Source organism: Ambystoma mexicanum, chromosome 6p (assembly GCF_040938575.1).
Source record: "Ambystoma mexicanum isolate Mex_15411 chromosome 6p, UKY_AmexF1_1, whole genome shotgun sequence".
In the NCBI taxonomy this organism is placed as follows: domain Eukaryota; kingdom Metazoa; phylum Chordata; class Amphibia; order Caudata; family Ambystomatidae; genus Ambystoma; species Ambystoma mexicanum.
The window spans coordinates 1,499,045,451-1,499,060,475 of record NC_090935.1 but is presented as its reverse complement, the minus strand read 5'-3'; positions in this window follow the sequence as shown (position 1 = coordinate 1,499,060,475).

Genomic DNA, 15,025 nt, shown 5'->3' with positions numbered 1-15,025 from the left:
AGAGGAAGAGCCGTGCAAGGCTGTAACAGACAAGTTGTATTTCTTTGAGTTGTCAGAGTGGCACATCATCCTGAGCAAGACAATCTTTGTTGCTATTGAGGAAATGAGAACCTGTTTAATGTGAGAAACCAGAAGGTGTCTCACCCTGCTAGTCCCCGGGGATCTGTCATCCAGGTGGCCAGGACACAGCCATCGCTTTTGGATCCAGTTCCAGGGGGTGTGGTGTCTCTGGGGAGTGACAGTGAGACGCCGGACATTGAGACGCTGTATCCCCTTTCCTCTAACACCTTCTCCCATCCTACCAGGTAGGATACTGGAACTCAACCCCCCCCCACTTTCCCGACACAAGCACTTTCTCACAGACAGCTCACTGTGAGAGAAAAGGGACCAACACTCGAGCTGTATACCTGACATGTCCCAACACATGGGTCAGGCAATTACTGATAATTACACACACCTGACTTCCATCACACTTTCCCACATAGATAAAAAAGTGGAGCACGAAAGCACACTCTGAGCAAGGCAAAACAAACGAGGAAGCAACAGTTCAGAGAAGGCAGTTTAATACGAGGAGAAAGACGGCAATAGCAGAGAGGATTGCAAGTAGGGAACAACCCTTGACCTTTTCGGAGAAGAACCGTGACTTTCAAGAGCCCTTGAGGAAAAGAAACCTAAGGCCAGGAATTAAAGCTGAACAACGGTGCAGTGTGTCGAAAGTACACAGGGCCCTCCCGCATTGATAGCCAAGGCGGGGAGGAGCTGTTGCCACTGTGGTACTGTCCTTGGATCCCACAACAAAGTAGCACCATTAAAGTCAGCGTAGCCAGTGAGTCGGGGTGACTGATAGCAGACCAGTCTGTGTTGGAACCAAGGTTGCGAGTGGCAACATTGTATGAAGAAATCTGCAAGGAAAAGTATGAGGCGTATGTGAGGAACGACGCAAGCATAATTGAATATCCAAGGAGTGATTGAACTTTTTGAAACCAAGATAGGTACCGTATACAGAGTTGTCCAGCGCCACGTGGGTGTTCATTTGAAGGTCTCTGTTAGGTATCCAACTGAGCGTACACAAATTGTTGAACTGTACAATCGAAGTAGTCCTGCAGCAGGTCAAGCCAAACCCTTTGCAAATTCGAAAGTCTTCGATAGCTAATACAAACTGAAATTGGTTTCGAGCCCAGCTGAGGGACACTAGTTGTATAAAAGGGATCTGAGCCTGGAAAAGGGGGATCCGGGGTGAACCGTGAGTCACCCGAGAAAAGATATTACTTTGGCAAATGTGAACTCGACTGAGGGATGCAAACAAATTTAACTGAAATTGGTTCTAGCCCGGCTGAGGGAGATTAGTTGTATAAAAGGGATCTGAGCCCAGAAAAGGCCATGAGTTGTCAGAGAGAAGATATTCTCTAAGCATTGGAGAAGAGGTTCTGAGCCCGGCTGAGGGGGATCCAGGGTGGAGTGATTCACTTGACTTGTCTATTTGGAAAATAAATTTTCGTTTGTTCTGGTACATCAGGCCCTCTGAATCAAGAGATTTTGAACATAAGAGACTTGGGCACAGAAGGCCCTGATGTTGGTGATGGAACTGTGTCCTCATGCTGAAGAACCCAGAGAGTGTGCTATGCTTGAGTGTACCGCCTTGTCCCGTGCTGAAAACATGGGGAAGGGAGGCCACCGGCCTGAACATCCTGATTTATCATTTTGTGAACACTTCTTTATTTTCCATGAACATTATCCCACACACTTTTTAATTAGCGGTAAGGATTGGCAATCGTTTTCTTTTAGTATAGGCCTTTTTGTGTTGTCAAGACTCCACTAGGACTGTGTTATTTTTACTTTGATGTTTGTGGCTTGCTCCCATCTTTAGATTTAGGTTTAGTTAGGCGTTTATCACACCCTTGTAAGAGTTCAATAAACACCCTTGAACTGTGATCACTTGTGTCGGTCTTAACTTGATATCATGCCTTCCTTACATCAAGGAAGAAGAGCCTTATATCTTCTGTGTTGGAACTTTCTGTCGGCAAGTTGAAGTTGCATCAAACTGTATTGGAACTTTGTTATGAATCCCCCCACACTCCTAATGCTAAGTCTAGCCTTACAGGGGTGTAGCCATACATGTGATGCTTCCTATCTCTGCCCCTTATTTGCTTAGCCAATTTAATGTGGCGCTGTATCATGTCTATTCGGGAGTATGCGCAGTGCACCTCCGAGGAGTAGTCCGTATTGTCCGGGTGTCTATATCACCAACCATCTATTAATCCCAGGTCCACCATTTTAGCCTTTAGCTTATAAGACATAGCTCCCGTTGGTTCAAAGATTCTAGTATTGACTATCTATTTCAGGCTCTGTTATAAGGTTTGCGTCCCGCCATGATTATTGTACCTTTGGCGGATTCCTTTACCTGTTTTAGCCATTCCCTCAAAACTTTTTCTTGACCCTGCTTAGTGCATAGTAAGACATTTTGTCTGGTTCTACTCCTAGTTTACCTACCGGTCGGATGTATGGGCCTCCTTATGCTTCAAATCAGTCTTCCGCAAATATGAGTCCCTCTCTCATCAATATAGCTACCCCGCTCTTTTCGAATTATTACATGCAAAAAACCTGGTTGGATGGATCCTCATTAATAGCCTTTCTGTGTCTGACTGGATCAAATGTGTCTCTCCCCCTTATGATATATAATATGACATTTTATTTATATCGTGCCCATACACAAGTGTTTCAATGCACGAGTGGTTCAAAGAGCGTTTCACCTCCTTATAGACATGGAGATAAGCCTGTTCTGCAAGACCCTTTCTAGGGGTCTGGGCAAGTGGGACCTCACTGAAAGAGACTCCCTCAAGTACTCCCGTTGCTCCAATGAACTCCCTAAGCTGTTCCCCATGATGGCATACATGTCAGATACCTAACCGCAACAAATCCAGAAATTGAGCTGAAGTCAAAGTTAAAATATCATGATCAAGGAACAGAATCTGTCTCTTTAAGGACAAACCACCAATTCACTGCGACAAGGTGATTTAGAGGGGCGGCCAAGCCAAGAGAGACTCAAACCCCAGCAGGGGAGGCCCCCTGATAACGTAACAAGCGAGAGGTGAAGTGGACGAGAGCTGCAAAAACCGCAAAGTTCAGAACTGCTCTCAATGCGAACTGCAGATGCTGGGGAACCAAGGTGCAAAATCAGTGACAAACCAAAAGTATGGGAGCTCGAAACCCATTGGTGGTGTGACCACAGATGTTGTGGTGAGCAGGCTGCCCAACTAACTACACCAACCCGCTAAGGTATCAGCCCCTGCACCAGTTGCCCGAAGGGACACTGGAACACCGAACTAAGAGAGAGCGAGAGAGACACCGGTGAGAACGAACGGGCAGAGAAACCAGACGAGAGAGAAGGTCCTGAACGAGTGCAGGCCCAAGAGATGTTCCCCGGGGATAAAAGAGGTAACGGTGTCATGCATGCTGGACGCTACGCTCGTAGAACAGCTAGACCGTTCTACTCCAAATGGAGGCTATTCGATACGTTACCAGGAAAACAACGTTTACACTTTTCACGTCGCTAACTTCACGTGACTTTTGCTTCGTCACGTGTACTACGATATCACGTATTTAAGCAGCGTAGAAACTTCACTCGCTGCTTCTGATCGTCTCTATTGGCGTCGTGTAGCTGAACCTCTGATCTACATCCTGGTTTATTCCTACAGCTACTTTTGGGCCTTCGATAGCGTGTGTTCCGCCACACGCTGATTCCTGGAGCTATCCCTTCGCGTGATAATCCACACGCGCTCTTTGTCTTCATACGCGGCTGGCCAAGGCTGCGTGAATCCTGCCCGCGTGTAAAATCCACACGCGCTCTTTGTCTTCATACGCGGCTGGCCAAGGCTGCGTGAATCCTGCCCGCGTGTAAAATCCACACGCGCTCTTTGTCTTCATACGCGGCTGGCCAAGGCTGCGTAAATCCGGCCCGCGTGTAAAATCCACACGCGCTCCTTGTCTTCATACGCGGCTGGCCAAGGCTATGTGAATCCTGCCCGCGTGTAAAATCCACACGCGCTCTTCGTCTTCAAGTGCGGCCGGCCCAGGCTGCGTGAATCCTGCCCGCGTGTAAAACCACACGCGCTCTTCGTCTTCAAGTGCGGCCGGCCCAGGCTGCGTGAATCCTGCCCGCGTGTAAAAGCCACACGCGCTCTTTGTCTTCATACGCGGCTGGCCAAGGCTGCGTAAATCCTGCCCGCGTGTAACATCCACACGCGCTCTTCGTCTTCAAGTGCGGCTGGCCAAGGCTGCGCGAACCCTGCCCGCGTGTAAATCCACACGCGCACGTTGTCTTCACACGCGGCTGGCCCAGGCTGCGCGATTCCTGCCCGCGTGTAAATCCACACGCTCACGTTGTCTTCAAACACTATTTTCTTCTAACTCCTGCATCTGTGGAATTAACAGAAGGATTGATCCCTAAGTGGGAAGGAAGCCTTTCAAGGATTATTGGAAGTGACTTTGAACTGAACTTGGACGCTATCCTGTGGTGAATTCAACCCGTATCTAGCGTGAGCCTCGTTCCGTCCGGGATAAGTCTCCCTTACTAATTTTCCCTTCCCTGTCGTTTTGTTCTTCATTTCAAATCCATCAAGAGACTTCTGGATTGTTCTACCCAGTGATACAGGTCAGTGTGATCATTCCTGTCATTTTCTAACTCATCATACTCAGGTTGGAGCAGTTATTCATGATACTTTAATTTGTCCTAGGCTGGATTACTATACCTTACCCACGCCCTTTCCAGTGATCCATCGCTCTGCCTGTTTTATCAGCCAGAGGGTTGTATCATTTGGAAGGTCTTTGTTGACTTCACGACTATCAAGTCGGGTGAACAGGGATCCGGAAGACCCTACCTCCTGTATCCTTTTGAATATTGTATCCTTTTCAGTTGATACTTTGGTGCATTCTGACAGAATCAGAAGCCATGGAGGGTACGGATCCTTTAACTGTTTTGACACAGTTGATCCACGATTTAAGAAACGAAATGGTTACTGCACAGGACATGTTACGGCACCGTATGGACGTTATGCAAGACGCCCTACATGGTAGTCCTCAGGGAACACAAGCGCCGATGGCTACCGCATCCGGATCTGGGACTACGGCACCCCCACAGGAGACTATTAACGTGGTTATGCCCCCTCAGTTTCCCTTGGCCCCTCCAGAAAGGTTCACGGGTGATCCCAAAACCTACAGAACCTTTGTAAACCAGTGCCGACTCCATTTCCTTTGCCGTCCTACATCTTTTCCTGACCTAACCACAAAAGCAGCCTTCGTGCTTTCCCATTTAGGGGGCACGGCTGCTGCTTGGGCTAACCCTTTGTTGGAAACTAATAGCCCTTTGTTGTACGATTGTGACGATCTCTTGACTGCTATGAGTAAAGTCTTTGACATGCGTTACTCTACTCAAGCCACAGATTTAGAGTTGCTTAACCTACAACAAGGCAGCCAACCCCTTATGTCTTACGTCGCCCGGTTCAATCAACTGACGGCGGAAACCCAATGGCCTGACAGCAAGAAAACGGCTGTTTTTTACAAGGGTCTTTCTGAAGAACTGAAAGACGCCTTATCTACTGTTCCTGTGGTTCCTACGGGTTTCCCAGAGCTGCTCGATTTGGTTCTACAAATCGACGCCCGAAGGAATGCTCGAAAGGGAGAGAAAAAGCCCTTCATGCCAGTCTCGGGGCGGTCAGAGACACCAGCAGTCATCTCTAACGACCCTGAACCCATGCAAATAGGCGCCGTGAGAGGCCGATTGTCCAATACAGAACGGGAGAACCGAAGAAAAAACCACTTATGTATGTATTGTGGTTCTTCCGAGCATTTATTGGCAACATGTCCTAAAAAACCCGTCAAGCGTGCGGGAAACGCCAAAACTCGACATTAGCAGGAGTCCCTATGTCGAGTGTTTCATCGGACTCCAGTAACATTCCTAAACATGCACCTGTAATAGTTCAGGTGACGTTACATTGTGATGAGCGAGAAGTGGTTTCCAAGGCCATGGTTGATTCTGGAGCCACCAGCAATTATATAGACATCACCTATGCCAAGAACCGTTCCTTACCCCTAGTAAACAAAAAAAAACCTGAAACGGTGAATACCGTGGACGGTTCTGTGTTAACTTCTGGTATGGTAACCCAGGAGACGGTACCTGTTCGGATGACGTTATCAAATAACCATTCAGAAGAAATCGTCTTCGATGTTATTGCTGCTCCGCAGTACGAGATCATACTTGGTCTTGCATGGTTAACCCTTCACAATCCTACTGTTGACTGGGTTTCGGGATCGCTCCAATATCCTTCGACTCATTGCAACGAACATTGCTTTACCAGTCAGGAGGTGTCAAATAAACAACACATATTGGCCTCTGTGGTGGAGGATTCTGCTATCAGCGTTGTACATCAATGCGACAATATCATACCATGCGAATACGCTGATTATGCTGATGTCTTTGATAAAGGCCAGGCAGAACAATTACCTCCTCATCGACAGTACGACTGTCCTATCGAACTGATTCCGGGTGCCAAAATTCCTACAGGCCGCGTTTATTCTTTAACACCTAAAGAAGATGTCGTGTTAAAGGAATACATTGACAAGGCGCTAGCCACGGGCTTTATACGAACCTCGCAATCTCCTGCTGCATCTCCTCTTTTCTTTGTTCCTAAGAAAGAGGGAGACCTCAGACCCTGCATTGATTACAGGGCACTTAATGATATCACCATCAAAAACCAATACCCCTTACCGCTGATAAACGTGCTCTTGGATCAGTTAGGCACTTCCAGTTACTTCACCAAACTGGACTTGCGAGGTGCATACAATTTGGTTCGCATTCGTGAAGGCGACGAATGGAAGACCGCTTTTAAGACACGGTATGGTCTTTACGAATATTTGGTGATGCCTTTTGGTCTGTGCAATGCTCCCGCCACATTTCAATTCTTCATGAATGATATATTCAGAGACATCATGGACCGATTTGTGGTTGTCTATCTGGACGACATTTTGATTTACTCCTCATCTCTATCGGAACACGTCAGACATGTTTCTACAGTCCTACAAAGACTTAGGGAGAACCACCTTTATGTGAAAGCCGAAAAATGTGTCTTTCATTCGCAGGAAGTGGAATTCCTTGGTTACGACATTACCAATCTAGGTGCTCGAATGAGTCGTTCCAAGGTAAAGGCCGTCTTGAATTGGCCAATTCCACATAACGTCAAGTCGCTACAGTCTTTCTTGGGCTTTGCGAATTTCTATCGCAGATTCATCCATTCCTTTTCCAAAACAGTAGCTCCTTTGACGGCTTTAACTAGTTCCAAAGTACCTTTCTGTTGGAACCAACATGCCCAAGCAGCATTCGAAAAACTGAAGGAAGCATTTACCACTGCACCCGTGCTTCAACATCCGGATCCTGATCGCCAGTTTGTCGTTGAAGCGGATGCATCCAGTGTCGCTATTGGCGCAGTGCTCTCACAAGTCTGCACAGAAACCAAGGAGGAACACCCAGTGGCTTTCTTCTCTCGTAAACTCACCTCATATGAACGGAACTACACCGTTACTGAGCGGGAACTACTGGCTATCAAAGATGCCTTCCGAGAATGGCGTCATCATCTTCTTGGGGCCAAACAACAGGTGTTGGTGTACTCTGACCATAGAAATCTCCAAGCATTCAAATCCATGAAATGCCTTACGGCCCGTCAGGCCAGATGGCATGTCTTTTTTGCCCAATACGATTTCCAGGTCACCTATCGTCCTGCCCGAGAACATGTTAAGTCGGACGCTTTGTCCCGTATGAGTAAAGAGGCGCAGGAAGAAAAACAAGTACAGATCCAGCTGTTGGCAGATCATGTGATTTGTGGTTGTTCGGTTCAACCATCCTTAAAAACCGAAATACAAGAGTGGGTAAAAAATAATCCACAAGTAGTCCAGGATATGAATCTAGACGTGCATAACGGTTTACCATTCACACAGGGGGTGCTTTATCTATCAACTCCTTCAATGCGGGATAAAGCCCTCAAATGGAATCATGATTCCTTGATTGCAGCCCATCCTGGACAGAAGAAAACACTGGACCTGCTCAAAAGGTGGTGCTGGTGGCCATCCATGGCAAAAGACGTTATAAACTACGTATCTTCTTGTTCTGTATGTATCCAATGTAAAAATACTCCTGGTAAACCAGTGGGCTTACTCCAGTCCCTGCCTGTCCCTACCAAACCATGGGACATGATATCTATGGACTTTGTGGTGGAACTCCCCCCAAATCAAGGATATGATACCCTATGGGTCGTAGTGGATTATTTCACTAAATTGGCCCTATTTATCCCTTGTATTGGTTTACCAACTGCTACTGTTCTGGCTGATCTATTCATCCAACATGTATTCCGTTTCTTTGGTCTACCATCAGTAATCATTACTGACAGGGGCTCGCAGTTTGCGTCACGCTTTTGGAGAGCCTTAACATCTGCATTACTAATTGATGATAGAATGTCCAGCGCTTATCATCCTCAAACCGACGGACAGACTGAAAGGGTCAATTGTACTATGGAACAATATCTGCGGTGTCTGTGTTTGCAATACCAATCGGATTGGCTCACGGTACTGCCGGCGGCTGAATTCGCCTATAACAACTCTTATCATAGTGCCATAGGCACTTCACCGTTCTATGCTCTCTATGGACAACACCCCCGATCAATACCTCTAGATTCCGGTCTATCCCTGGACACGCCTGCCGCAGGCCGTACGCTTCGTGATCTGAAGAGCTTACAAAGAAAGGTGAAGCAGCAATTGGAGCAGGCCAAACGACGTGACAAGTTCTATGCCGATGCTCATAGGGTGTCCGCACCTGTCTATAAGGCTGGGATGAAAGTCTGGCTATCCACTAAGAACTTAAGAATTCCGGGCAAAAAGAAATTGTTGCCTAGATTCATCGGTCCGTATGTTGTGCTCCATGTTCTTAATCCTGCTGCTGTACGTCTGGCTTTGCCACAACGATGGCGGGTGCATCCTGTATTCCACGTCTCGCTCATCAAGCCTTTCTCTGACACTACTAGACTGCCGGTACGGCCTGTTGCTATTTCTGTGCGGGGGTCTGATGAATACGAGGTACAAGACATACTGGATATGAAACTCCGTTCTGGTAGACCATATTATCTGGTGGACTGGAAGGGCTATGGACCCGAAGATAGGTCCTGGGAACCTCTTTCCAACATTCATGCTCCTGCTTTATTGAAGCGCTTCCACACAAGAAGGGGAGAGGTTGTCCCTTTGGGGGATGGCACTGTCATGCATGCTGGACGCTACGCTCGTAGAACAGCTAGACCGTTCTACTCCAAATGGAGGCTATTCGATACGTTACCAGGAAAACGACGTTTACACTTTTCACGTCGCTAACTTCACGTGACTTTTGCTTCGTCACGTGTACTACGATATCACGTATTTAAGCAGCGTAGAAACTTCACTCGCTGCTTCTGATCGTCTCTATTGGCGTCGTGTAGCTGAACCTCTGATCTACATCCTGGTTTATTCCTACAGCTACTTTTGGGCCTTCGATAGCGTGTGTTCCGCCACACGCTGATTCCTGGAGCTATCCCTTCGCGTGATAATCCACACGCGCTCTTTGTCTTCATACGCGGCTGGCCAAGGCTGCGTGAATCCTGCCCGCGTGTAAAATCCACACGCGCTCTTTGTCTTCATACGCGGCTGGCCAAGGCTGCGTGAATCCTGCCCGCGTGTAAAATCCACACGCGCTCTTTGTCTTCATACGCGGCTGGCCAAGGCTGCGTAAATCCGGCCCGCGTGTAAAATCCACACGCGCTCCTGGTCTTCATACGCGGCTGGCCAAGGCTATGTGAATCCTGCCCGCGTGTAAAATCCACACGCGCTCTTCGTCTTCAAGTGCGGCCGGCCCAGGCTGCGTGAATCCTGCCCGCGTGTAAAACCACACGCGCTCTTCGTCTTCAAGTGCGGCCGGCCCAGGCTGCGTGAATCCTGCCCGCGTGTAAAAGCCACACGCGCTCTTTGTCTTCATACGCGGCTGGCCAAGGCTGCGTAAATCCTGCCCGCGTGTAACATCCACACGCGCTCTTCGTCTTCAAGTGCGGCTGGCCAAGGCTGCGCGAACCCTGCCCGCGTGTAAATCCACACGCGCACGTTGTCTTCACACGCGGCTGGCCCAGGCTGCGCGATTCCTGCCCGCGTGTAAATCCACACGCTCACGTTGTCTTCAAACACTATTTTCTTCTAACTCCTGCATCTGTGGAATTAACAGAAGGATTGATCCCTAAGTGGGAAGGAAGCCTTTCAAGGATTATTGGAAGTGACTTTGAACTGAACTTGGACGCTATCCTGTGGTGAATTCAACCCGTATCTAGCGTGAGCCTCGTTCCGTCCGGGATAAGTCTCCCTTACTAATTTTCCCTTCCCTGTCGTTTTGTTCTTCATTTCAAATCCATCAAGAGACTTCTGGATTGTTCTACCCAGTGATACAGGTCAGTGTGATCATTCCTGTCATTTTCTAACTCATCATACTCAGGTTGGAGCAGTTATTCATGATACTTTAATTTGTCCTAGGCTGGATTACTATACCTTACCCACGCCCTTTCCAGTGATCCATCGCTCTGCCTGTTTTATCAGCCAGAGGGTTGTATCATTTGGAAGGTCTTTGTTGACTTCACGACTATCAAGTCGGGTGAACAGGGATCCGGAAGACCCTACCTCCTGTATCCTTTTGAATATTGTATCCTTTTCAGTTGATACTTTGGTGCATTCTGACAAACGGGGAGAACAAGAGGCGGAATGGGACTTGTTATGTAATCAGAGAAACTTGGCCCAGGGAAATTAACGAAAACCGAAATGCAAAGTTAATGAAATTGAACTGTAAGAATACTGAAACCAACATTATAAATAAACCTGAGAAAGCGATTACTAAAAAGTGTATATGACTAACCTGGGAAGACAGCAGAATATTCCAGCATTCAAGAGTGACCAAGTGGAGTATATTAGAGCAAGGAGAGTATGAAGTCCAGATAAAAGAACTGGATAATATAAAAGATAACCAGGATCAGTTAAGGCTAAATTGAGGGAACAGTAGTCACAAAAAAGGGTACCCCATCCAGGAAACCATACCCCACAAGAATATACAAGGCAAAATAGCCCAAGAAAGTCCACAGAAAGACACCTGGAGGACAACCCCTAAAGATAAGAGAAAACCAAAAGACATTGTAAAGGAGTTAAAAGCCACAAACCTTGATACAGAAGGTGACCAGAGACCATCTCAAAATAGTATATTAAGAGAAACTTTAATGTAAAAGCAGAGCACTACATCAGGAGAAGGAAGTCATTATTGTGCCCTTAGTCAGTTTGAATAGTAGTAGGGTCAGTTAGGATTAGTTTTGGGACATCAGACTCCTTTGTTTGGACATTTCCTGAAGACTGACAAGAACTGCAGTTATTTATATAGGCAAGGAATATCTTATAGCGATGGGGAGAGATCGGCATTTTCTTTATCATATATATCTCCCCACCCTTATTGCCTTTACCGTGGTGCACAATGCCTGCTAACAGCCGCTGCTTTGTGCTTTGTTATAGGGTTAAAGGCTAACCTTTGCAATGTCAAAAAAACGTTTTGCTTATTGCCACTGTAAACTTGATTAAAAACAGCTTTCCTAGCAAAACCAAACTTACAAAGCACTCGATCCAACTATTTCAGTGCAAACAGCTTTATTATGTTAAAAACAAATCATCAACATGTTGACCAGCATGGACTTAAAAAAATTGGCATTAAAAGTCAAACACTCATCTGTCTGCGCCACGCATTCCACCCCTATGCAGGGACTTCCTCAGGCGAAGTGGATACATTTGTTTAGCGCAAACCTTGTATTCTCTTTGTTTTGGGGAACTCATGTGATCAAAGTCATGTGACTTGTTCTGGAGGTAATCCTCTAGCTGAAATGCTAGCGGCCATCTTGGACCGTATATAATTACACTAATCCAAATGGATAAAAATGTACAAAGAGCTAATAACTCTGTTCTAACAGACTATTACCAATTGCAGCTCCCATTTGAGTAAACGTAATTGTACTGTGTAGTACTGGTATATTGGTTTGCTCGACCTATAAGCCACATATTTTAATTAAATCACTACAGTGTAGTACTGCATGTACTTGGTGTTTATCTCTATTATGTCATAAACACTAAGCTACTGTGCGGTGGCACCCAATTCATACGCTGCAAATTATTAGGCCTTTATTTCAATCTTGCCCAAGTGGTCAAAACATATTTAAAGCGACAGGTGCTGCACTGCATTCATATAATGATGGCTATATAATACTCCATCACCTCTGTAGCAGAAAGGTGAACCGCACTATCAAAGTGGGCTCAATTATCCTTCGGTTTTTAAAGTGACATGTGCATTATAAAGTGTATATCGTTACATTTGCTCAAATTACCTAGTTAGAACCATACATCAGTATTCTGCATTGACATCAAAAGTGCTTGTGTGCAGATATCAAAATAAAATACTTCATCACACTTATTTGAGACATGTCTCCTACAGTATAACAATCTCGCCATAACGGGCTCGCTAACAATTATGTTTAAAGTGGCATGTGCATATTACAATACAACTATTGGAGTTAGCTCATTAAGCCATACAAACTGACATTTCAAAAAGTAAATATAATAATCATACTCTATGAAACAATCTTCTACTATACCTCCTAAAGGGACTACGTGCTACCAATCAACTTCATCATGGTTATGAATTTACAATGCGATTCTAGTAGTCCAGACCAATGTTATTAATGGCCATTTCATAGATATCCTTCTCCAATCATAAAAAGGAAGAATTGTACATAGTAGTACTGGTCATAGAACCTATAATCATCTACAAGATGTATGGCTAGTTCTTCTCCAGTATTGTGAACCCCTGGCTTTTTGGTATTGAACATTATCATCAATTTGGACTCAAGTTTACGCAATTTGCATTTTCTGTTAACTTTCCTTTTATGAATCGGTATATGTGCTAATGCAAAAAATCACATTGATGATACATCATTGCCATATTTTTCCGCAAAATGAACAGCTAGAGGATAGTTGCTATCCCCATTAATTATCGCTCTATAATGTTGTAGAATTAGCACCTTCAGTTGAAAAATAGTAGAACCAATGTACATCAATTCACAAGGACATGTAATACCATAACTACACATTTTGTCAAACAATGTATCTTTTGTTTGATCATCCACATTTGTTTGGCCATACTACCGAATTGCACTGTCTTTTTTCATGGCATAAGTACACATTTTACAGTTGTTGCATTTCTCAAAACCACTGCGTATACTTCTCTCTTTCAGCCAGTTGTTAACTTTATGATGAACATTAGGCATACTTGGGGAAATTAGATCTTTCAATAATTTAGCTTTTGCAAATGTGATATGTGGCCTGTCACCTATATAAGATGCTATATCCTTGTCTGCCTGTAATATTGACCAATGTTTGCCCAGAATTTTTCTGATTTCATTAGCCTGAGAGTTGTACTTGGTAATAAATCTGATCAAATCTTTTTCATCCAACCCGATTTTCTTTTTTAAAAGATCTCTAAGGACTGTCTGGCTATAGGCTTTGGTAATATTTGATCTAGTATAGCCTTCTTGCCAAAAAACATGCCCCCATTTTGCTAGCTGCTCTCTGGAAATCTTCATTTCTTGGACATTTTTTATATATTCACTAACAAAAAACATTGTTAAAGGGACGTTATGGTTAAGCTCCACTACTACAAACCCATCCCCTTTACTGAAAAAACTATGCTAAAGGGAGGGTCTGGTTACTGTGGCCTACTAAAAACCTATCAAATTCAGTGAAAAAATGTTGATGAAGGGACGTTATGTTTCAGTTGCCCTAAGAACAACCTAGCAACTTCAGTGCAAAAACCTTTGTTACAGGAACGTTAGTTACTTTGCACTAACAACAACCTATCCATACTATGATTACAAGTAAAACCGAAAACCCCAGAAATTCGCCAGTTATGGTAAGCTAGGCAACCATAACTCACGCCACCACTGTGCACTGCTAAGACCCATGACATCAAAGATGACATCACAAATGTCATTGATAAGGAATAATATGATGAACGTTGTTGGTGGGGAAAACTTTGTGCTGTGAAACGTCATATTGCCATGTGTGAAGTACGCCATTGGCACATGTCATAGAAAGGCACAAATAGCTTCTTCAGAATGTACCGCACTTTCTCCATTTGCCGACCAAATGAAAAATAACGCAGCCACATCGGTGTCTGCGTAATGCGATAGAAATGTATGCAGGAGATCGGAAACGGACGCATGACCTGGGCAAGTGCCTCCTTCATCGCAAACGGCACTGAAACTCGTATAACATGCTGTGCAATTTTCCCTCCACAATGAAGAACAATGTCGGCATGATTGCGCGTCACCAAAGTGTCACACAGACAAACCAAAATCAGTCACTTCATTGTAGGTACTCTATAGCAGTACACATCCACATGATAGAATCCAAAATGGGCAGCTACTGCAGTGTTTTCCATTCACTTTAAATCAATGTATTTAGAACTCCCCCAAAACCTGTATGCTGTGGCTCGTGAAACGCACAGCCATAACCGCACCCTCTGCATTTCTGTCGACAAATACACTGTGTACCAGAGTCTGTGGGTACAAACCACACCCAGAAACCTTATTGACCAATCCCGTAGCTTCTACAGGCCCATTTCTATGGCCATCATCTGCAAAAGGGGCGTATGTAACACGTGCAACCCTGCAATTATCGCGATGTCCGCAGATTTTTCGTGGAGTGGGGGGGAATACATTTCAACCAAGGTAGGGGACGTCATTAGTTGTGGCGGCTCTGAAAAGATCCTTTTTTTTTTCTTTCTAAAGGTGATCCCATTTGCTTGGAAAAGGTGTATATATCGAGAACCAATGTTCTCATTCTCGCAGGAGAACATCCCAGCAGCACTCAAGAAGTCACACATGCTTCTATC